Genomic DNA, 24,911 nt, shown 5'->3' on the forward strand with positions numbered 1-24,911 from the left:
GAAGAAACTAAGCAAGGAAGGCTTATAGATATCTGTGGAAAGTCCAGGGTGAGAGAAGAACTCTTGTCAGTTGGGAGGTCAGTGTGAATGTTGTAGTTAATCACCTTGATTAGCATTGAATAGCTTCATCTCCTGCCTTCTTCCTGCCTGGGGCCATCCTTTGTTCAGAGTCATTAGCTGCCCCTGGTTGATTCATGTCTGGAACTCCTCTGTTTTCAGAGTATTGCTTCTTATTTACTGTTCTGATTTTTGAGTTTTTTTAAATACTGGTAGCCAAATTTGGTTCATTTTCATGGTTTCCTCCTTTCTGTTGAAGTTGTCCACATGCTTGTGAATTTCAATGGATGAGGGCGAAACATCAAAAGAGAATACTTCTGGAACATGGCCATACAGTCCGGAAAACATACAACAACCCTGTGATCCTGGCCATGAAAGCCTTCGACAACACATATCCACAGAAGTTCAAGTGGTGCCAAACTGCCTTAACTCGCCAGTGTAGATGCACTCTTCATCTTCCGATAGATAACCTGACAATCCTGCTATTCCAATTCCAACCACCTTTAACCTTTAGCAAAGAGATGACAGAATGGCAGGAAACCTGCCCAGGCATGAAATTGGTTTGTAAAACGATGAAGATCTGGATGGTTTAGGGGCTGTTATTGATGCTCCCCCTGCTCGCTATTGCTAGATCGAATCACATCTCGCAATATTAAGAGCCTGAATTATAAAAAAAACCTCCTCGAAATCTGATCATCGCCGCAGCAATGATGCTTTTTGACTTCCTCTCCATTTGCTGACATGTCCCGTCACTGTATCTGATGGAAACGGACACAAAGGAGGCCAGGAGGAAATGAATATGGCGCTTGCGATTGCAGAGAAGAAAACAAACCCACGACTAGAGGCATAGCACATCCTCAGTGAAGTAATGAAGAATTTCTCTCCACTTTGGCTTATGAGAATGCAACTCCATCCTGCAAACCCGACTCCAGAAGAAAACGCAACAAATTAGGTGCACTGGTGCCGATTTCTTTTCTTGAAATGCATTATAATGTATTCCCTCTCTACAGTTGCTCATACTTTTTTACAGAAAGAGGTGGGAGGGAAGGAAAGCTTATGTTCTAGGGAGCTGTTTAGAAGCGGAAGCCTCCGCGGCAATTTGGATTTTGGTCTCGTTTCCCCACCTAACAATACTCCGAAAGCTAAATTCAGTGGGTGGGAAGGAGACCCCAATCTGAGCCGATGCTGAGAACGGATTTCTTTCTGTTTGCAACAATTGGCCACAAAGGCACACAATTTTTTACTTTTATCGTACGGAAATTACAAACATTTCGGCGATGCATTCTTTTGGGTGAAGACGAGAAACTTGTATCTGGTTCATTGTCACTTCGAAAATGAAAGGAATGGGATCGGAAACCCTTAAAACACAAGTCGAATTTTGCCCTATTTGAACCTTTATCGTAGTCTTTTGTAGAGAAAGACTATAAGACTCCTATATTCATGTCTTCCAATGCCCTTGTTTGGATCCACTTAAAAAGTATTAATAATGAGCTGCCATAATGGCATTTCATGCACCAACAACCCCATAAAAGGCTTCATTGTCAAGTCCCAATTCCCAAAGACACAAATGGGCCTGACCCTTGGGATCTATAGTTTCTGGCAGATGAGTCCAATGCAACAAGCAAAGATGCTGTCTGCTTATGAGCTTCTGTTTAAAAGCTCTCCTTGGGGGGATTAAACTGCTGAAGGGAGAACAAGGGGAAATAAAACACCTAGAATCCGAATTCTCTGAGAATATTCTGTAGCGGAAGAGCCACTGATCCATAACTTGGTCAAAGTCTGACTCAGTAGTTTCACAATAGTTGCTGCATGTGATTTTAAAAAAATATTATACATACTATTGTCTTTATTTTATAATAGTAACTAGCTGTGCCCAACCACGCGTTGCTGTGGCAAAGTCTGGTGGTATGGGAAATAAAGTATTGAGGAATTGGTGGTAGTTAAGGTAAAGGGTAAAGGTTTCTCCTGACATTAAGTCCAGTTGTGTCCGACTGCACACTGAAGTGGATTATATGTCAGTGTGGAGTCAAGATAATCCAGTTCAAAGCAGATAATATAAGATTATAAATGGGTTATATAGCTGTGTGGAAGGGCCTTGAGTCTACACTGCCATATAATCCAATTCAAATCTGATAATCTGTATTTTATAGGCAGTGTGGAAGAGGCCTAAGAGAGGCCTAACTCTGCCTGTGCCCTGGGCTGAGTGGGTTGCTAGGAGACCAAGTGGGCGGAGCTTAGCCTTCTAACTGGCAGCAATTGGATAAAAACAATTATTCCTCTCCCTCTAATTAGGACTTTATTTTTCTTTTCTTTTTGTTGTATGAACGTAGAGGCATGGATGAGGGGCTGTGCTGCCAAGTTTAGTGTTTCTGGGATGTGTAGTTTTGTTGTTTTGTCCTAGGCCGAAATGTCATTACCCTTTTATAGATAAAGTGTGCATACTGTGGGACCAGTATCCGCACTTTTGCTTAACCAGATCTGAAAAAATATGTTCTTGCTAGGCATTTTCTAGGTCTCCATCAGATTGACCATGGGGCTATGCTGGAGGATCTAGAAATTCTAGAGACATGTTCTCTTTAGGTATTTTCTAAGTCCTCCAGCACCCTTCTATGGTATGCTTGCTCTGTAAGTTGACCATAGCGTCACACAGGAACATCTGGAAATGTCTTCTCTCTAGGCATTATCTAGGTCCTCCAATAGGGGAGGAGGCTCAGCTCCGCCCTCTTGAGCAGGAGCCATGCCCACCCCTCTAAGCCACGCCCCCTTTTCAGGGCGCACTGAGTAATATTTTTCCTGGAAATGGGGCGGTAGGCCAAATAAGTTTAGGAACCACTGTACTAGAGAGATACTCTATGCATTTTCTAGGTCTTCCAGCACAATCTATGGCAGGTGTCCCCAAACTAAGGCCCGGGGGCCGGATGCAGCCCTCCGAGGTCATTTACCTGGCCCTCAGTTTTATAATATAATATATTGTATATACATATAATATTGATAATAATATTATAATGTAATACAATATAACACTAATAATAATACCATATAATAATATTAATTATATATTCTATATTACATATAATATTACTAATAATATTACAGTATAGTGGTATAGTTCAATATAGTAATATACAATGCTAATATTGTGCTATGCTAATAATATAATATATTGTATGCACATATAATTTGTAAGCCACTCTGAGTCCCCTTTGGGGTGAGAAGGGTGTGATACAAATTTAGTAAATAAATGCAGTAAATAATAAATAAATACATTTTAGACTTGAGCTTACCCAAAGTATGAAATGACTTGAAGGCACACAACAACAACAACAACCCTAATTAACTTGATTATCTCATTGGCCAGAAGCGGGACCACACTTCCCATTGAAATCCTGATAAATGTATGTTGGTTAAAATTGTTTTTATTTTTAAATATTGTATTGTTCTTTCATTGTTCTTGTTGTTGTTGTTTTTGCACTACAAATAAGACATATGCAGTGTGCATTGGAATTTGTTTGTATTTTTTTCAAATGATAATCCGGCCCCTCAACAGTCTGAAGGATTGTGGACCGGCCCTCGGCTTAAAAAGTTTGAGGACCCCTGATCTATGATATGCTTCCTCCAGAAATCATCCATTTCAATAGTATTTACTATCATTCACGGTTTTGCCTCTCCACATTAAGTCCAGGAATGTAAAGAAAAATAAATGCAACAATAGAGTCAATAATCCTACTAGGGTTCAATCTGGCATTCATAACCATCATTGGCATTTGACAATTTGCTTAGAAGGCAATTAGCACCGCCAGCTTCTCTAGAATAAAAAAATGGCTTGTTTCCCTAATATCCTGTTTCTGCTATAGAATCTGTAAGGGAGGTCCTATAGGTCACGGCAGAATAGTCTTTACTGCATGGGTGGAAAGCTTGCAAACGGTTTGTTGAATGGCGAAAGCAACAAGGAAAACAATGAGATGCAAAAGCCCCGTTTTTCTCACGACTGCATAGCAAAGGCAGCATTTTAAAGGAGGGTTTTCCCAAGAGAGAAAACAGACAATAAAGGAAATATCAAACTCAATTGGGGGAAAAGAGAAGTGGCAGGTGTCAGATGAAAGGGAAGTAGAGCTCCTCCAAGTCGGGGCAGAGAGTGGGCTCCTTGCTAGAACTCAGCTGCCTTTTTTATGACGAAATAAGCGGCACGGAATGGGAAAAGGATGCTGGAGGCAAGAGCGGCGACGGCATCCGAGCGGCAGCCTGCGATCAATTATTCAGTTTATTGTGATGTTTGTATCATGATGCAAGGAGATGGGCTTCAAAATGGGGAACCTTAGGCAGGCATCCCAATGTCTCCGGAATGCTTTGGTAGGCTGGGCATCAAACCAGACCCAAACTGGTGATCTAAGGAGGCGTCTACACTGTACAGTGAATGCAGTTGGACACCACTTTACCATCTATGAGTGTATCATGGGGAGTTGTAGCCTTGCAAGAACATCAGCCGTCTCTATCAAAGCATGCTGCTGCTCCACCAAACTGGAATTCCCATGATTCCACAGTGCCAAACCTCATGAACATCCAATAGATATGATGGGGGAAAGGGACAAACAGGTGCATCAACACTGTAAAATTAATGCAGTCTAACGCCACTTTAACTGCCATGGTTCAATGCTATGGAGTCCTGGGATTTATAGTTTGGTGAGGTACCAGCCTACTTTGGCAGGGAAGGCTCAAGACCTTGTCAAACTACAGAACCCAGGATTCCATATCACTGAGCCATGGCAGTTAAAACAGTGTTAAACTGCATTAATTCTACAGTGCAGATGCACCCGACATCTTCCTTGACACAAAACAAAAACGACACCTTGACAAAACGTAGACTTTTGATTCTAACATCCATATGTTCCCCTTCTGCACTGTAGAATTAATGCAGTTTGTCACCACTTTGAAGAGCTATGGCTCCATGCTATGGAATCCTAGAAATTGTAGTTTGATGGATTTGTTTTTACTGTTGTATTTTTATATTGTTTGGACATGGTCCCTTTGTAAGCTGCCCTGAGTCACCTTGGGGAGATGGGGCGGGATATAAGAATAAAATATTATTATTATTATTATTATTATTATTATTATTATTATTATTATTATTATTATTATTATTATGACACAGCAAACAAGATAGATATGCTGGATTTCGTATTACAAAATCACAAGTCGAACACTTCCCAAGTGTCTAGGACTGTGTGATGTATTTTCGGATGATGCGTGCAGATCCCAGTAGGGTGGCCTTTTGCAGTTGGCAGATCGTGATTTTGTCAATGTCTATTGTTTCCAAATGCTGGCTGAGACCTTTTGGCACGGCACCCAGTGTGCCCATCACCACCGGGACCACCTGCACTGGTTTCTGCCAGAGTCTTTTAAGTTCGATCTTGAGGTCCTGATAGCGGCTGAGTTTTTCCTGTTGTTTTTCGTCAATGCGACTGTCACCTGGGATGGCAACATCAATGATCCAAACCTTTTTCTTTTCCACAACTGTGATGTCTGGTGTGTTGTGTTCCAGAACTTTGTCAGTCTGGATTATTATTATTACAAAAAATTCCAAAATTAATGGAAATAACACTATGTAACAAAATTTGAAAAATTTTCTGCTCCTGGTTTGAAAGTGTTATTTCCTGTTCGATTGTGCAATCCTTACTTTGAAATTAGTTGTTCTAATCCAAAAACTTTGTTTTTGTGGCTGCCAAAAACTAGGTTGAATTGGCTGAGACTCGATGAGATATTCATGGAAAAACTATAGCAAAATGTGCTGCAGGATGTCCCTCCCGCAAAAACAAAGTTTGTGAAGTTTAATAAACTTTTTCCATGTTTTTATGATCGGATCAATTAGGAAATGACATTTATAACGCAGGAACCAAAAGTGTGTTGCATGGTTTTCTGAAGAGGCCATGCAACCCGGCAGCACTTTTGCTATCTCCCAAATGCAAAAAAGAAAGTTTGAAAATACCAGTCTGACTTGAAGGTGAGGAGGAAAATGTTGTGGTTTCTCATCCTGACATATGAAACCGAGCATATCAGGAACTTTAAATATCACATAGTTTTACAAAAGTAGATATTAGACATATCATGCATTTCAGATGCAAGATGAACAGGCAGCTAATACAGGTTTCAAATAAATAAATGGTCTAAAGCAGGCATGGGCAAACTTTGGCCCTCCAGGTGTTTTGGACTTCAACTCCCACAATTCCTAGCAGCCTATCGGCTGCTAGGAATTGTGGGAGTTGAAGTCCAAAACACCTGGAGGGCCAAAGTTTGCCCATGCCTGCTTTAAAGCTTTAGGCTGAGTGCTATCATTTCCAAGGCTGGACCTACACTGCATTATATGGTCTGTAGGCTCATATAATGCAATTCAGTGCATTAAATCTGTATTATATGGCTTGACACCAACCAAATTGCATTGTATGGCAACGCAGATCCAGCCCAAGACACTATACCTGGCCTCCTTTTCCTTTTCTTTTTAGCACAACAAAAAAGACAAAGAACGCCCTTAAAACTGCTCCAACAATGAATAATAGATAAGCAGCATATCTAAAAGCACAAGAGTTCAAAATACAGATAACCTTGGATTTAGCATCCTGCTCGAAATAATGAAACTCCAGAGTATTAGAAATTCATGCTTGCGACAGAAGGGAGAAAAATTAAATGGATCGGATGCAGCAAACTCCGGTCCCTCACTAGAAATGAACGTAAACAAGAAGCCGAATGTAGTGCTGGCTATAATTTCCAGTGATGAGAGACTGAAAGGAAAAGTAAAATAGCAACCTAGGGAGTTGAATTAGTAGGGGGAAAATATCATAAGCAGTATTAAATGTGAACGAATGGAAGGCTGATCCAGTTATTTAATCCTGCTCCTTCCTTTTTGAACTGGATTATATGGGCCTGCACTGACCATATATTGCAATTCAATCTGCAATATATATATATATATATATATATATATATATATATATATATATATATATATATATATGGCAGTGCAGATCCAACCTTGGATGGATGAGAGATTGATGTCTTTGTTTTTCTGATGGCTCAATGTACCCATTGATGGTCCCATATTAAGAATAATGTATAGAAATTCCCATCATGTGGATGGGATGTATAGGAAACATCTCTGAATTTCATGTTTAGACTTGAGTCCCATCTCCAAAAGAGCTCATTATGCACATAACAGTACTAGCTGTGCCCAGCCACGCGTTTCTGTGGTGAAGTATGGTGGTATGGGAAATAAAGTATTGAGGAATTGGTGGTAGTTAAGGTCAAGGGTAAAGGTTTTACCTTACATTAAGTCCATTATAAATGGGTTATATAGCTGTGTGGAAGGGCCTTGAGTCTACACTGCCATATAATCCAGTTAAAATCTGATAATCTGTATTTTATAGGCAGTGTGGAAGAGGCCTAAGTGAGGCCTAACTCTGCCTGTGCCCTGGGCTGAGTGGGTTGCTAGGAGACCAAGTGGGCGGAGCTTAGCCTTCTAACTGGCAGCAATGGGATAAAAACAATTCTTCCTCTCCCTCTAATTAGGACTTTATTTTTCTTTTCTTTTTGTTGTATGAACGTAGAGGCATGGATGAGGGGTTGTGCTGCCAAGTTTAGTGTTTCTGGGATGTGTAGTTTTGTTGTTTTGTCCTAGGCCGAAATTTCATTACCCTTTTATATATATAGAGATGCAAATACAGGTATTCCAAAATTCTCAAGGTCTTTGGGGAAAATTCACCTTGATTTGGGAGAGTTGTAGTTCACCTACATCCAGAGAGCACTGTGAACCCAAACACCAATGGATCTGGACCAAACTTGGCACACAGACCTGATAGGCTGAAATGTGATTACTGGAGGGGTTGGGGGGAAATAACCTTCTTTTCTGGGAGTTGTAGTTCACCCACAACCTGGAAAACTGTGACCTCCACCGATGATGGATTTGGACCAAACTTGACTAACTCAACCTACTGGAGGGGTTTGAGGGGATTGACTCACCATAGTGGGAGTTGTAGTTTACCCTACAGCCAGAGAGCATATCGAACCCCACCAATGTTGCATCCAGAGCAAACTTGCCCAACATAACAAACTTTAAGTACTAATGGAGTTTCTTGGGGTTAACTTGGCATGATGTGAGTTGCAATTCATTCACAACCTTATGCATTTTGTACTATTAAAAAATGACTTTTTCAAATAACCCGGGCAACATCAGATACTCAAGCTAGTAGATAATAATAATATCCACAGTCAAGCTGCCTTGATCCCCAATAATGATGATGATAATGATAATAATATCCACAACAGTCAATAAAATAATAACAACAACAGTCATGTTTGTTTGTCTTCTACATCAGTGGTTCCCAAACTTATTTGGCCTGCCGTCCCCTTTCCAGAAAAAATATGATTCAGCGCCCCCTGGAAAGGGGGTGTGGCTTAGAGGGGTGGGCGTGGCTCCTGCACAAGAGGGCGGGGCTGAGCGTCTCCCCTAGTCCAAGATGCAGGGCTGCGAGGGTGAGGGCGAGGTGGGCGGGGCCACAAATGGGTGGCCAGGACTGGGATGGGCGGAGTTACGAGCTCTGAGGCAGGGCTGAGCTTCTATCCCTGTCCTGCAGCGCCTTCCAGGACACAGGGGGCGGGGCTAGAGGAGTGGGCGGGGCCTCTTCCCAAGTGCCTGACGGGGCTGAACCTCTATACCCTGCCCCTGTGTTCTAACAAGCGCCTCAGGGGAGGTATACAGAGGCTCCTGGGAAGAGGCCCCGCCCCTGCCCCTAGCCCCGCCCTTTAGTCCTAAAAGGCCTCTCAGGAGAGGTATAGAGGCTCAGCCCTGTCTCAGGCTCTTGGAAGGCAGCCCCGCCCCCTTCCCTAGCTCCACCCTCTGTGTCCCTAACAAGTGCTTCAGGAGAGGTATAGAGGCTCAGCCCTGTCTCGGGCTCTTGGGAAGAAGCCACACCCACTCCTCTAGCTCCGCCCCCTGTGTTCTAACAGGCTCCTCAGGGGCTCAGCCCTGTCTCTGGCACTTGGGAAGAGGCCCCGTCCCTCCTCTGGCCATCACCGCCCCCCTGGATCGCTCCAGCGCCCACTGGGAGGCAGTAGCGTCCACTTTGGGAATCACTGCTCTACATCATCTCTCTACAGAAAGACTAATTTTCTGGCTATCAGGCAATGGTAAAGATATCTGCTACCCTTACTCAAATAATAATATGCAAATAAGCTTGGTTATGATTTCCATCCTATTTGCATGGAGGGAACCCCCACAGAGGCACAGAACAGCATTTCTGATGGAGGAAAGATTAATAACAGCAGCATCCATTATCACCATCTTAGAACTCAATGACAGACCAGTTATCAGATTCAAAATGTGCCAACTGTGTATTTACAGTAGAGTCTCACTTATCCAACATAAACGGGCCGGCAGAATGTTGGATAAGCGAATATGTTGGGTGATAAAGAGGGATTAAGGAAAAGCCTATTAAATAATAATAATAATAATAATAATAATAATAAGAATAAATTTATTCTTATATCCCGCCCCATCTCCCCGAAGGGACTCGGGGCGGCTCACAGCAATAATAAAAACAGTGACAAATTACACATTGCAAAATCAAACATGAAAAGCATTCATACAATCAATACATACATCACATGTTAAAAACAAGGAGCTAAACAATTCTAGGCCGAAATAGAGGGCTACATGGAGAAGGTAGCTTCGTGGCAGAAGTCCTCAGCAAGGTATCAATAATCATGGGAGAATGATTTGATGATTAAACATCAAATTTGGTTATGATTTTACAAATTAAGCACCAAAATATCATGTTATACAACAAATTTGACAGAAAAAATAGTTCAATACGCAGTAATGCTATGTAGTAATAACTATATTTACGAATTTAGCACCAAAATATCACAATGTATTGAAAACACTGACTACAAAAATGTGTTGGATAATCCAGAACGTTGGATAAGCGAGTGTTGGATAAGTGAAACTCTACTGTATATGCATATTTTTATCAATGTTTAATGTATTTAATTTTTAACTGACCGAATTGCCTGTAATATTTTCATACTGTGTTTTACTGTAAGCTGCCCTGAGTCCCCTATGGGTGAGAAGGGCGGGATATAAGTATTGTAATAAATAAATAAATAAATAAACAAACTCCAGCACATTGGAGACGTGCAAGGTGCTCATTGGCCACGTGTTCCCACTGGAAACGATACGGGCACCACATTTATCAAGATGAAATAAAGCCATGCTTGACACTTCTGTCCTGGGTATTATATTTTTTTTTAAAAAAATAGAAGAACCAAGAAAGCCCGGCCGATGTTCGGAGTGCAATATTGGCGGCTCCTCTGCTTCTCATGCATATCAAAGGTGTAAAGTACTTCCTTCAAGGAAGCTTTGGGCTGATGAGAAAGAGAGAGATAAATCTGAGCCTCGGCAGAGAGACCCAGATAAAAAGGGGCATTTGAAGGTTGAAAGGAATCGGGCGGGTATCTCTTAAATGCCAAGGATTATTCCTTGTGGCTGGAAAGAGCCTCTGACAGGTTGATTATATCTTTGTGTTTCGGAGGTGAATCTACCTCTCCATTTGTTTTCCTTTCAAAAAGAATCGCCATGGCCCACTCGCGTACCTTTTATCTTCCAAAAAATTGAATTCATTTGACTTCCTACCACAAAGCAATCTATCAATCTGGAATGACACCGGATGCCAAAGCGTGCAAGCTATACCCCATTTTGGGAAATCAAACCCCTTTTAAACAATAAAGGACATCAGTATGTATGGGGCATCATTTATTTCGCCTCCAAAACTCACATTGTTTGCAAGAGCATTGGGGTCCTAGGTCCCGAAAGCCCTTTTCCTTTGGAATCAGTTCTTTTGGGAAACGTCCACGAAAGAGAAACCTCTCTCATTCATTGCTATTATAACTCTCCAAGTTGGCATGGAAGGGATACCGAGTCCTCACTGCTCACCTTGGAAAAGGTAAAGAGTTGGCATTGAATGGGTACCTCTTTAGTAAGGAAAAATATATTAAACTGAGACCATTCCAGGAGATCAAAACATGAGCTCTTCCTTACCATCTTTGAGAATCGAGAGACCATATTCACCCAAAAGTTAAACCACAAAATCCATTCGGAACCATGGATATACTTGACTAAGGCTCACCAAGGCTGCATCTACACCGCAGAATTAATGCAGTTTGATACCACTTGAACTGCCACAGCGCAACACCATGTGATTCTGGGAATAGCAGTTTTAGAGTCTTTAGTGTGTCACTTTTTGTGTGTGTGCAAAAAAAAAAAAAATCCCGCTCAGTTGTTCTGGAATATTTTCTCCATAACATTTTGCAGGCATTCAACAACTTGGAGAAAATTCCACAATTTTTGCAACTCTGTTATTCTTCCCAGCGGAGTTTTCCGATAGTCAGGAGACCCATTTTGTGCCTTAAGAACGAACAATTCTGCATTTCTTTTGTCTGTAAAGGAACAATGGTAGCACACAAATGGAACTTCCTTCCATTTGTGAGATTATAAACGCTTCTCTTTTCTTAAGGGAGAGAAACATGTGTAGACATGAGAAGGGCATGCATAAATAATTTACCCAGCTGCAATATGCTGTAAATAACAAGCCTCTTGAATCATAAATCTGCGGATTTGAAGTGGGATCTCTGTTGCAAAGAGAAACCTGTCCGGTTCCCCATTTTTATGGACTCCTCTAAATACCTGGGGTGCATCTTCACTGCGGAATGAATGCAGTCCGATACCACTTTGACTGCCATGGCTCATTGCTATGGAACCAGTGTATTCCCCCACACAAAACCAGACCATCAGCATTGTTTTTTCTGCTGTGGATTTTACGGGAAATCAATGGCCCCAGGGAGGCATGAAATAAGATAATTTCCCAACACTGAGTTGAACCACAAATTTATTGGAAGCACTTCTTACGGGGCAGAAAATAACTTGGATTATATACAGTTTGGTAACTCACAGGATATTAATTTCACCAAAGGAAGATTAGTTATCCCCTTAACGCCCTTCTAAGAGTACCTTTGGTTAACAGCACAGTGAGAAGATGGATTCACTTCCTCTGGTGGTGGCCATCTTCAAAAATCCTCATTAGATCTTCATCAGAAAGTGCATCTACATTGCAAAATTAAGGCAGATCAACACCACATTTATATCCGTCCAACTGCCGGACGTTTCAGCCTGAGCTATCCTTCCCTTTGTCTCCCCTTTATAAATGGTGTTTTCTGTTGTTGAATACATTTATCATTCTCTAAACATTGTCAAGGATTATAAGGGTCCTTTGCCTCATGGAGCTGTCAAGCTGCTTTTGAAAGTGACAAACGGTTCAAATGACTGATTAACATTGATGAGACAAGTCAATTGTTAGGCGAATATGTGTTATATATAATATGAGATATGAACTGGGAAATATGATGGAACCACCACTTTTCCATTTGTTAACCTGGGACAGAGTCTGGAATCAATAAAATAAATTGAATTGTTTATAAGAAGATAATACCACAGAATGTAGACCTTTTAGATAAATATAGAATATGTGCTCATTTTATGTCAACATTAGTTCAAGTATCTGCGGTTAAGAATAATATGAGTAGACAATGAAGATGATGAGAACTGAGAAGACCAAGTTGAAGGTGTTGGAAGAACATTAGGAGTGATTTACTGTATGTGATGTGCGTATATTGATTGTATGGATTGTTTACTGTGTACTCACATCATCATCATCATCATCGTCATTATTATTATTATTATTATTATTATTATATATAACCTCATAAACTTCGGCAGCAATTGTAGAAAGCCACCTTCAAGAGTTTCCTCTCCCAGCTGCTAATTAGGGCTAAAAAAGAAGCAACTCCATTAAATAACAACAACACAAAAACAACAACAACAACAACATTAGGTATCACCTATTTATTATAGCACAAATTTTGGCAGCAATTATGGAAAGTTGCCTTCAAGACTTTCATCTCCCAGCTGTTAATTAGGGCCAAAAGAGGCCACTTAGTATAATAACAACAACAACAATTAGGACAAGCAATTAGAACAAAGGCCATCAAAGCCAGAATTGAAAAGTCAACTACAGATCCCAAGTGTAGGCTCTGCAAGGAAGCAGACAAAATGATGGATCACATCCTCAGCTACTGCAAGAAGATTGTGCAGACAGACTACAAGCAGAGGCATAATACTGTTGCTTAAATGATTCATTGGAACTTGTGCCACAAATATCATCTGTCTGTGATAAAGAACTGGTGGGATCACACGCCTGAAAAAGTTACAGAAAATGAACACATCAAACTACTCTGGGACTCCCGAATTCAGACTGACGGAGTTTTGGAGCACAAGACTCCTTGGGTGCATCTACACTGTAGATTTAACATACAATAGGTTTTCAAGGTCTTGAACAGTCTGTGACAAACAGTGCAAACTACAACTCCCATGATCCAATGGCAGTTAAAGTGGTGCCATACTGAATCCATTCTATAGTGTATTAATATTGTTCCTAGGTATGTATTAATGTTAAATACATTTGCTATATTTAGTAGAACTATGTAGAGCAGAGGTATATTATAATAGATAGCTACTTTGTCTTGAGGAGGGAAACCACTGTGTGTTTTTATTTACTTTTTTTGAAAAGGAGACAGAATTTATTTGTTATCTTTAGTTAATGGAGAGGGGAAAATATTATGGGATTATAATTGTAGTTTATTCCATTGTGTTGTATTCCATTTCAGTGCTTATGTTTCTATTTCCACCTTGTTGGATTTAAGTGACATTTTTGAAAACGTGATAAAAAGGACATAATAATTGTTCAAAAGGCAATGCCCAGTCCTTTCACTGGAAGGACTACTTTTCAAAGGATAAAATTTACGGTCTTGTGTTTATTTCTTGCTGAGGAAAAGAGGAGCAAACACAGCGGCAAGTCTCCCAATCCATTTGTTCCAGTCTATGGCAACGGAACCGGGCATCTTGCCACATTGACCCCAACTGACTCAGCCTCTGTTTGCTTTTCAGCCGCAAAGAACAAGACAATTGCTATTTGATTTCCAGATAGTCTCCAAAATGCAAGCACACATTCCCACGAAGGACACCATTGGCCTGCTCGAATGCAGCTTGGCACCAATTCTGACTGCTCACTACTTTGCAATCCTGTGAGTTGTAGCTTGGTGAGGAACCAGCCCTGTTTGACACAGAAGGCGAAAGACATTGCAAAACTACATCTCCCAGGGTTCCCTAGCACCGAGCCATACTAAAGAAAGGACTCTGAATAGCCTACTGAAGTGGTTCCCAATCCATTTCCCCCTAGATGTTTTAGACTCCCAACATCCAGAAGACAACAATTAGGATTTCTAGGAGCTAAAGTACAAAAATGAAGAGGATGAAAATCTGGAAACCATGGGACCACACTTTATACAATTCCTTCATGTTTACAGGGAGATGTGTTGTCAAAGGCTTTCATGGCTGGGATCACAAGGTTGTTGTATGTCTTTCGGGCTGTGTGGCCATGTTCCAGAAGTATTATCTCCTGACGTTTCACCCACATCTATGGTAGGCATCCTCAGAGGTTGTGAGGCATGGATAAACTAGGCAAGGAAGGTAAATATATATCTGTGGAGAGTCCAGGGTGTGACAAGAGTTCTTTGTCAGTTGGAAGCCAGTGTGAATGTTGCAGTTAATCACCCTAATTAGCATTGGAAAGGTTCGTCTCTTGCCTGGGGGGCATCCTTTGTTCAGAGTCATTAGCCGTCCCTGGGGCTCCTCTGCCATCAGAGTGTTGCTTCCCATCTACTGTTCGGATTTTTGAGTTTTTTAATACTGGTAGCCAGATGTTGTTCATTTTCATGGTTTCCTCCTTTCTGTTGAAGTTTACCTTCCTTGCCTAGTTTCTCCATGCCTCACAAACTCTGAGGATGCCTGCCATAGATGTGGGCGAAACGTCAGGAGAGAATACTTCTGGAACATGGCCACACAGCCCGAAAGACATACAACAACCATTACAGGGAGATGTTTAGCCATGGAAACCTAACGGCTGAGTTCGCCTCAAAGCAGAACAATGGCAACCCCCTTTTGAACAAATATTGCCAAGAAAACACAGTGAGAAATGACTCCAAGGCCTACAACAATAAGAAAAGGGTAGATAGAATACAAATACAAAGACTGCACATTATCTGACAACATCTCCCACTGATTCTTCAAGGTTCCTTGGCAGAATCCGAAACCCCAATGGCCCCAAACCCCCCGCCGGTAACACTCAGTAGACCATGAAGCCAAGATAATATAATAAATAGTGCCGCCTATTGCATTTTAATGGCTCAATCGCATCCAGAGCCAATTGTGGCTGAAGCAGCTGCCCGAGGACAACTGGAGAAGGAGTTTCCATCTTGGCCTGACCTTCGGGTCTCCGCTGCCTTCCGTGTTCCCAGCTGCTGCTCAGTTGGATCCGTGACAGTCGGCAGCTAACCTTGTCAAGGAAAAAGTGAAGCGCACAGAAGAGAGATTTGGCCAGGAAGCAGCGAGCTTGACATCCCCTCGGATGTCTGGCGCTTAGTGCGTCTCCTCATCCGATGGCTATCTGGGGATTAACCGGTGTTCTTCCACATATCGCTGCAACCTGATGCCACTAAGCCTCTGCCAGGGAAGGCAGGAGTGTGGAAAAGGTGGCCGGCAGAAGCGCCTTGCATGCTCTCCGCTCACACTTTGTGTTTCTTTCTTTGCGATCCAGTTCCCCCAGTCGGCATCAAGGAGACACCTACAAGAGCGCCAAAGGCATCTCAAGGAAACCAAGGACAAAAATGGGGCTGTCAGATACTGGAAGGCAAGGGATGGAGAAATACTTTGTGGAAGGAAGGAGAGAGATGCAACGATTGGGTGCTGCCCCAAATCTAAGTCTTTGAGGTTGGAAGGAGAGATGTCAAGTGTTAGAACTGGGAACCATTCCAAGACCCTCCAAGACGGCTTTTGGGAAGGAAGGGGAGAAGTCAATGCTAGAATTGGGTGCCATTCCAAGATTCTCCAAGACTTCATTTAGTTAGAAGTCAAGAGCTAGAATTAGGTGCTGTTCCAAGTCTATCTAAATCTTCTTTGGGATTGGAGAGGTCACCTACTACAACTGGATGCTATTCAAGACTCTCCAATACTTTTTTCGCTGCTGTTACAGTAGAGTCTCACTTATCCAAGATAAACGGGCCGGCAGAACCTTGGATAAGTGAATATCTTGGATAGTAAGAAGGGATTAAGGAAAAGCCTATTAAACATCAAATTAGGTTATGGTTTTACAAATTAAGCACCAAAACATCATGTTATACAACCAATTTGACAGAAAAAGTAGTTCAATACACAGTAGTGTTATGTTGTAATTGCTGTATCTACGAATTTAGCACCAAAATATCATGATATATTGAAAACATTGACTACAAAAATGCCTTGGATAATCCAGAACCTTGGATAAGTGAGTCTTGGATAAGTGAGACTCTACTGTATTAAGATAAGCTTCCTTGTTCTGTGACTTCAAGACATTTCCAACCTATGGGGATCCCATTATGGATTTTTCTTGGCAAGATCCGTTGAGAAGAAGTTGGTCGTTGCCTTCCTCTGAAAGAGTGTGACATGCCCACTATTACTTACTGCATTTTTTGTGGCCTAGAGGAGGTCCAAACCTTGGTCTGTAGAGTCAATGCTCAAACCATTTTGCTTGTGGTCAAGATGCATCACCTTTGCTTGTGAGGTTTAGTCGCCCTTCTCAGCCAATGGTAGGAATGAACCACAAAACAACTGTTTCTACCCAAAATGACCCTGGTTGGCAATAACCCGTGGCTGGCTAAATGGAAACCTTTGGGATGTGGCTGCCTTAGGGTCACCGTAAGTTGGAAACTTCTTAAAACCACACAGTGACAAAATCATACCCAGTTCTGACATTTTAATTTGCTACTCTTGACGTCTCTTGCCTTCCTGAATCACCCAAAAGTTCACCAATTTGCATACATTTGAAAGCATTTGGGCTTCCATGTTGCGCAACCCTATTAGTTCTTTATTCTTTTAACTTTAAAAACAAACACTAATTTTGCTGGTTAATGGGCCCCAATGCGCCACCGCAGCTCGGGTAACAATGGGTAACAAGGGGTTACCCATTGAGCCACCGCAGCTCAGATATTTTATGGATGCACCAATGGGTTTTCCATTTTGAGCAAGTGGGAATCAGTTGAGTTTGGCTGTTGTTCAACAACTGGGAGTCAGTGAGGAGATTGGCAGCTCTCTGGTGAATCATCTAGTCTAGAGTCATCCCAATACTCTTCTGGTTGAAGGGATTAATACCTGGTGATTTCCCCAAAACTGTCCATTCTCTTTAACTGACAAGAGAAGCCAGGCGGGTTTTCATATCCTTTGCCGATATTCTGTTGGAGTGACGTTCGTTCGCTTGGAGATAAATGACACCAGGTGAACAAACTGCTTATAAAGGTAAGACAATGAGGGCTCCATTTTTCAAAGGTTAAGATGTATTAGAGAATACCTGTACATCCTCGCAGTCATTAGCACTATGCGCAGCGCACAGCGTGTGGTATTTCAAAAGGCCACTGTAACCTTTTCAAGTGCAGCGCCTGCTAAAAAGAAATATATTTCCTTGTGTTTTTGTCCAGAACGCTGCAGAGGGGCTAAAAACAGTTCCCAAATATGTTTCTAAATGACTAAAACAAAGGAAATTTGCTAGACGAGAAGGAAGGAAACGATTGCAGTGAGCATAATCAGAATGGGAGATAAGGCAGTAAGATTTATTTATGTGCAATATCTTGCAACCTCTAAGCTGGGCCAGAATAAAGTGCAATAGGTCTGGGTACAGCTGGAGGTAAAAGGACATAGTCAATTTGTGCCGAATCAGTCAAACACAGATCGAAATAGCCAGGTTTTCAGCTCTTTCTGGAATGTGGTCAAGGTGGGGGCTAATCTAATTTCCTTCGGGAGGGAGTTCTAGAGCCGGGGGGCTACCGCCGAGAAGGCCCTCTACCTCAACCCCACCAACCATGTTTGAGACGGTGGCCAATTTCAGGGATCACGTAGGTTTGTAGTAGGAAATGCAATCACAAAGATAAGCTGGACCTTAACCATTTAGGGCTTTTAGGTTATAACCAGCACCTTGAATTGGGACTGGAAACTTATCGGTAGCCAGTGGAGCTGTTTTAATTTGCTCCTGTCAACAACCTGGCCGCTGACCATGGTACCAGTTGGAGTTTCCGGGCCGTCTTCAAGGGCAGCCCCACATAGAGTGCATTGCAGTAATCCAATCTAGAGATAACTAAGGCATGGGCCACTGTGGCCAAGTCAGGTTTCTCGGGGTATGATTGCAGTTGGCACACAAGCTTTTTAAAAATATACATATTTTATTGGACTTTTAGTCTTATAAAATAAAATAAGTTTACAACAAAAGAGTGGGAACGTTTTGATTGTATAGCAAGTAGGAATACAAAGGAAAAGAGAGGTTGAGGGGGGAAAAGGGTGGAAAACGAAAGAAAAAAAAAAGATATATGCCTGTATATATATAAAAAGAAAATTCTATCTCAAAATAGTAAATTCTAAAAAAGAAAAAAAGAAGAAAAAAAGGGGGGGGGAAGGTTTGTTGACTTCCTCCTTATTTGATAGTCCTATAGTTCAAATTGAGTCCGTATATTCTTGTTTTAATTCTACTTCCCCTCTGTCTTCTTCTGTTCCTTGAGATTGCATACTTTCAACAAATGAGGTCTGTTTCAGATAATCTTTTACAAGGTCCCAGTTAGTTTCTTTCTTGGGTAAGCCGTGGTCGGGTGTTAACCAATATGTACGTCGGTCCATATTCATAACCTCTAACACTTTGTGTAGCCAGGCTTCTTTTTTCGGTATTTCTGTTTGTCTCCAGATTCTGGCATAAACTATTCTAATTGCAGTAGCCAGAAAGTTAAATAGAATCTTCTTGTTTTTGTCTTTTTCTATATCAAGTATCCCTAGTAAGAAATATTCCGGTTCTCTCTGGATTTTCATTTTAAGTATTTTCCGGATGGCACACAAGCTTTAACTGTGCAAAGGCCTTCCCACCACCAAAGACACCTGAGCTTCAAGTGTCACTGCTGAGTCCAGGAGGACACCCAAACTACGGACCTGTGACTTTAGAGGGAGTGTAGCCTAGATGGTCTGAAAAGGAGACAAAATTGCAGAAGACAAAGCAATTGATGGCTGATTGCCATAACTTCCTATAGGAACAAAACCACCATGTCCTTAAATGCCAATGCCCAAGGCAGAATAGTGGAAGAAAAGGCTATTACGAGAGTTGAATGAAAAGTAATGCCTCCACCTTCATTACTTGGGTTTGGATGGGAATATTTCAATAAATGAAACGCAGAAATAATCCTTAGAATGTGCTCTTTAACTACCACTATTCACTCTTCCAAATAATCACCAGACAATTGGATACATTTTTGCCAACGATTAACAAGTTTTCTGAAGCCGTCACGGAAGAAGTCGACACTCTGTTTCCACAACCAGAGTCTCACAGGACCCATCGTGTACATATCTTCCGATAGCCAAGCAAAGCTTGGCTATGTGACCCACACGTTCTTGTGAAATGCCAATGATGCTTGAAATTTCTCTCTGAGTGATACAACGATCGTCCTGAATCAATCTGTCAACCTTTTGCTTGTGAAACCCGGTGGTTGCTGTCATAGGAAGTCCAACCCTTTGTTTGTCACACAGGTCAGATGTTCCCACCTCAACATCTTTAAACTTACTCGCCCAACGACACACAGTACTCACATCAACACAATTCCCATAAACAGCTTGCATTCTCTGATGAATCTCCTTTGGGGTGACACCTTCTGCTGTCAAGAATTCAATGACTGCACGTTGCTTAAGTCACATTGACCGACCGTCTGCGCAGGGTTCCATACTTCACACTTTAACAACACAGCCATTCAATGCTAAGGCTTCCCGCCAAATGGAACTAACTGTAGAGGAGAGTCTACTGAACAAGCCAGTACCTGCTGCATACCAGTACTGCCATCTGTTGAGGAGTTACGAAGGTGGAGGCATTACTTTTCATTCAACCCTCGTATTCCTAGGTGTTGCTTAGATGCTGGGCAAGATGGCTCTGTGCTACAATCCAGTAGGCCTCTTTCGACCTTCTCCTGCCAAGTTATATAGACCACGACTATAGCTTCCTCGTTTCACCAAATTAACATCTCCATTTGTCTCATCTCCTATCAAGACCCTCCTTCCAATTCATTGGCTTGGGAACCGTCAACATCTATGATATTCCTTTTCCCCGCCGTCTGACCCATTTCTTTTATGTGCTGCCCAGACATTTGTCAAGGCAGCAAACGCAGCATGTGAAAACCTTGGGAGCAAGAAATGGGGAGAAGGAATCGATACAAAATCAACTATGATTAATGCTGTTTGACCATTTTTTCGCATTAATCACATTTCTGCGCTCCGAAGCATGCAAAGCGGAAAAATCCATACACGTAAAAGTGTAATTGGGAACATTCATTCTATTTCTGCCGAGACCGGGGCGGCTTGGGAAGATGGGCTGCCCAGAATCACCAATCAGGAAAGTCATTGGGACAAACCAAAGCATCTTTGCTCAAAAGTTTAAAGTTTTGCTTCACTTAACACAAACTCCCATTTTATATTTCCCATGAGCAAATGAAACCCCATCACGTCATCATTTCGCTCCATTATATGGCAGTTCAAACATGACTATCTGGCATTGTGAGGCAAGAGAAAGATGCAACCAAGATGGTAAATAATTATCGCTGAAGGTTGAATTTATTCTCCATGATCTTTCGACAATTTCATAGACACCAGAAATGCACTAGCTGTAGTCTGTTGCAGATGTTTACAGCTTGATCTATTGATTTATTCTGAGTTGTCTGGAACTCCACTGACAAGTATATGTTCGAGCATGGCTAATCCAATTCCACATAAACACACACACATATATACAGGCAGTCCCCGTGTAACAAACACCCGACTTACAAATGACTCCTACCTAGTTCAGACTGGGGTGAGACAACAGTAAGTGAGAGAAATCTGCCCCTCGGAAGGGAAATTCACTCCTGAAAGAGCTATTATCATCAAGGGGTCTCCACTGGAGCTTTATCTCCAATCCTTGTTCCCACAACAAGCCAAATTTTGCAAAACAAACATCACAGGGGTGTTAACCCTTCCCTCTGCTATTCAGAGCTATATATATGTGCTGGAATTACACTCACAAAATGTACTCATTCTGTATATACATTCATTCACTAGTTCTTTGTTCCAGGAGGCATTGCCAAATCAATACTTCCCTCTTCATGCTCGAAAACTGTGTTGGCTGTACTTATTAATATTTTAAGCCTTCCCAAGTAGCTCTCACGCTGAAGAGGCAGAATTCAGGCTCAGAAGTGGGAGCCGGAAGCTGAAGTGTTCGGAAGGGTTGCTTTGCTGCCTGGTATGTAAATACATATATACACATGTATTACTGGTACAGTGTGTTAAAGTGCTGAGCTGCTGAACTTGCGGACCAGAAGGTCCCAGGTTCAAATTCTGGGAGCGGAATGAGCGCCCACTGTTAGCCCCAGCTTTTGCCAACCTAGCAGTTCGAAAACATGCAAATGTGAGTAGATCAATAGGTACCGGTCTGGAGGGAAGATAACAGCGCTCCATGCAGTCATGACCTTGGAGATGTCTATGGACAACGCTGGCCCTTCGGCCTAGAAATGGAAATGAGCAACAACTCCCAGAGTCAGACATGACTGGACTTAATGTCAGGGGAAAGCTTTACTTTTATCTTATTACTGGAGCAACTCGCTCTCTGTTGGGAGTAAGCCAGCTTCGAAAGGGGTATCCAAGGCCCATTTTTGGTCCCCTTGAGCCACCATAACCATCATTAGTCCCCTCTCTCCTCAAACAAGAACTGGAAGTCCTCTTCTGGTTATATAAAGGTCCTTCAGAGCGGTGGACCAAGATGCAAAGGGAGATAGGCTCAACATCTCTGGAAAACTCCCCTTTTCGGATATTTTTTGTTTGTTCCACACATCTGAAAGACCAATGTTTGGGAAACAGTGACCTAGAGGCTGCCGAAAAAGTCAAGAGAAGCACACAACATGTAGACTGTCAGGGTATTGTGTATTGTGAAATGTTAAAATCAATCTGAGTTGTTAGAAATGCCTTATGTGTTAGTTTTTGGCAAGGCATTCCAGTAGTTATGGAGTTAATGAGAGCCTGCTATGACTGACGTATTACAGGACCAATGGGGTCAAGTTTGTTTTGACCGGGACTTTCTTCTTGGTCTGTGGAATGCAGAGGAGTGTCTTCAGAGTGTGTGCGTGAGTTGCTTCGGCGAGAGCAATCATGGAGAAAGGACTGATTTGTTCTATTTGTATATAGTTATGTAAATAAAGATTTATTGCCGTTGGATTTTCAACCGAACCCTCGTCTGCTGGAGTGTGTTTGACCAGTGCTGTTTATCCACACAGGAAGACAGTCTGGAGAAGGAGGTGAGACCGGGATGGTGAATTTTTGGAATCCACTCTGCTACCCATCATCCCCTGACATAGACTGCAATTCCTAATCCATCTTCCGTGAAGATGAGAAATTCTTTGGCAACACACATACGTCTGCCTGCCTATGTCTCCAACTAAGAAAGGCGGCAATGAAGGAACTACTTGAAATGTCATTGGATATCCAACTCAGACACGTCTCTGCCGCAAGGTTTCCAATTTCCTACGTACAACTGGACAGTGAAGAAAGCTGACAGAGCATCAAATCATTTGAAAAGTGATGCTGGAGGAGAGCTTTGTGGGCAACATTGGCTGCCAAAAAGACAAATGGATGGGCCCAAGAGCAAAACCAGCCTGTGAAGTCAAAATGAGTAAGCTGAGGCTATTGCACTAAATGGCCCAGGGACAGGAACACTCTAGCTTCTGATCTGTGGACTGGGAGAAGTGGAAATACAATCAACGATGGCCTTTCAACCAGTTACTATGATAGTTGCATAGTCATGACAATCTGTATGGTTCTAAATCTCCACTCTGTACCTCTTGGGTGAAGCAGATTTCACCCCAAGGGCTCCATACAAAAACAACTGGATTGGCCAGTGATTTAAGTTCTTCGGTTGCTTGTAGGCCAAGGTTAGCTGACCTGGTGATTCAAACAGGGAGCCGCCTTTTCACTCTCCAGTTACACAAACAACCTTGCAGTTCAACATGTCATATATCACACCAGTTCTGCCAAGGGCAATGGCTTCTCTGTCAATACATTAGTGAATCCAAAGACAGCCGGAAGCTCTGTTGTTTTGGTACAGCAAATCCGCAATGGGTTTTGTAAGAGCTACTTGGCTTTGATGGGAGCTATTGAAGATCCAGGACATCCCACTAGGTTTTATAGGAGCCTATTGAATTCAATGAGAGCTGCACAAAGTCCAGTGAATCCACACTGGGTTTTGAAAGATCAACTTGGCTTCGATGGGAGCAATCGAAAGTTCAATAAATCCTATTTGAATTCAATGAGAGCCACTCAGAGTCCAGCAAGTCCACACTGGGTTGCACATGAAGGTGTTAGTGGACAAATTTAACTATACATGCATTTTAAATTGAATAATTCAGTTTAATAGAGTCCAATTAGAGTTTTAATTGATGTGGTACTGTTTTATTGTTTATTAATATGTCGTTGTTTTATTGAATGTGTTTTGGGCAATGTAATTTGCCGATGGTTGTAAGCTGCCCTGAGTCCCTCCGAGTGAGAAGGCTGGGGTAAAAATGATGTAAATAAATAATAAATTAATAGGAGGCACTTGGCTTTAATGGGAGCTATCCAAGGTTCAGTAAATCCACCTGAATTCAGTGAGAGACACTCAAAGTCCGTGAAAAAACATTGGGTTTAATAGGAGCCACTTGGCTTTGATAGGAACTATCCAAGGTCTAGCGAATCCACACTGGGTTTTGTGGGAGCCACTGGAATTCAATGAGAGCTACCCAATGTCCAGAGAATCCACATTGGGTTTTGTAGGAGCCACCTGGGTTTGATGGGAGCTACTGGGGCCCCTGGTGGCACAGTGTGTTAAAGTGCTGAGCTGCTGAACTTGCAGACCAAAAGGTCCCAGGTTCAAATCCCGGGAGCAGAATGAGCACCCGTTGTTAGCCCCAGCTTCTGCCAACATAGCAGTTTGAAAACATGCAAATGTGAGTAGATCAATAGGTACCACTCCAGCGGGAAGGTAACGGCACTCCATGCAGTCATGCCGGCCACATGACCTGGAGATGACTATGGGCAACACTGGCTCTCCGGCTTAGAAATGGAGATGAGCACCAACCCCCAGAGTCGGTCACAACTGGACTTAACGTCAGGGGAAACCTTTACCTTCCCAAAATACGGAAGAAACCCAACTAGGGAATGAAGTTCAGCACCTTGAACAGCGCCTTGAATGTAATGCCTAGAGTTGAACCAAGGAGTTGCCATCCCAAAGCAATGAAGACATCTGTTGCCCCCAAGTCATCTGTTTCGGGTTTTAATCTAAACTTTAAATGGGATGTCCAAACTCTTAAACTTATTCTAGGACAAAGTCCAGCACCTTGAATTTCTCATTTAGCGTCTGGACTAGAATCACATCAGATGATGTAGAAATTGACATAGAACCACTGCCCATGTCTGTAATCTGGAGTTCTCTGCCTATTAGAGCACAGGTACATAAAAGTCCAGGCCACACCGCAGAGATGTTGTCACAGCCAGATCTCCTGGAGGCCTTTTCCACAAACTTCCTAAACCATTCCTCTTAATGGCCCATCTGGCAGCCCCTTCCCCGATTCCTTGCAGCCACGCTGCATGT

The 24,911-nt window shown here is 42.2% G+C and overlaps 1 protein-coding gene across 2 annotated transcripts in view; it reads right to left on the reverse strand.

The window, feature by feature from the left end:
• hs6st2 (heparan sulfate 6-O-sulfotransferase 2) overlaps positions 1-24,911 on the reverse strand; it is a 115,119-nt gene that overhangs the window by 64,459 nt on the left and 25,749 nt on the right. The window lies entirely within an intron of this gene.

This window comes from Anolis carolinensis, unplaced genomic scaffold (assembly GCF_035594765.1).
Source record: "Anolis carolinensis isolate JA03-04 unplaced genomic scaffold, rAnoCar3.1.pri scaffold_12, whole genome shotgun sequence".
In the NCBI taxonomy this organism is placed as follows: Eukaryota; Metazoa; Chordata; class Lepidosauria; order Squamata; family Dactyloidae; genus Anolis; species Anolis carolinensis.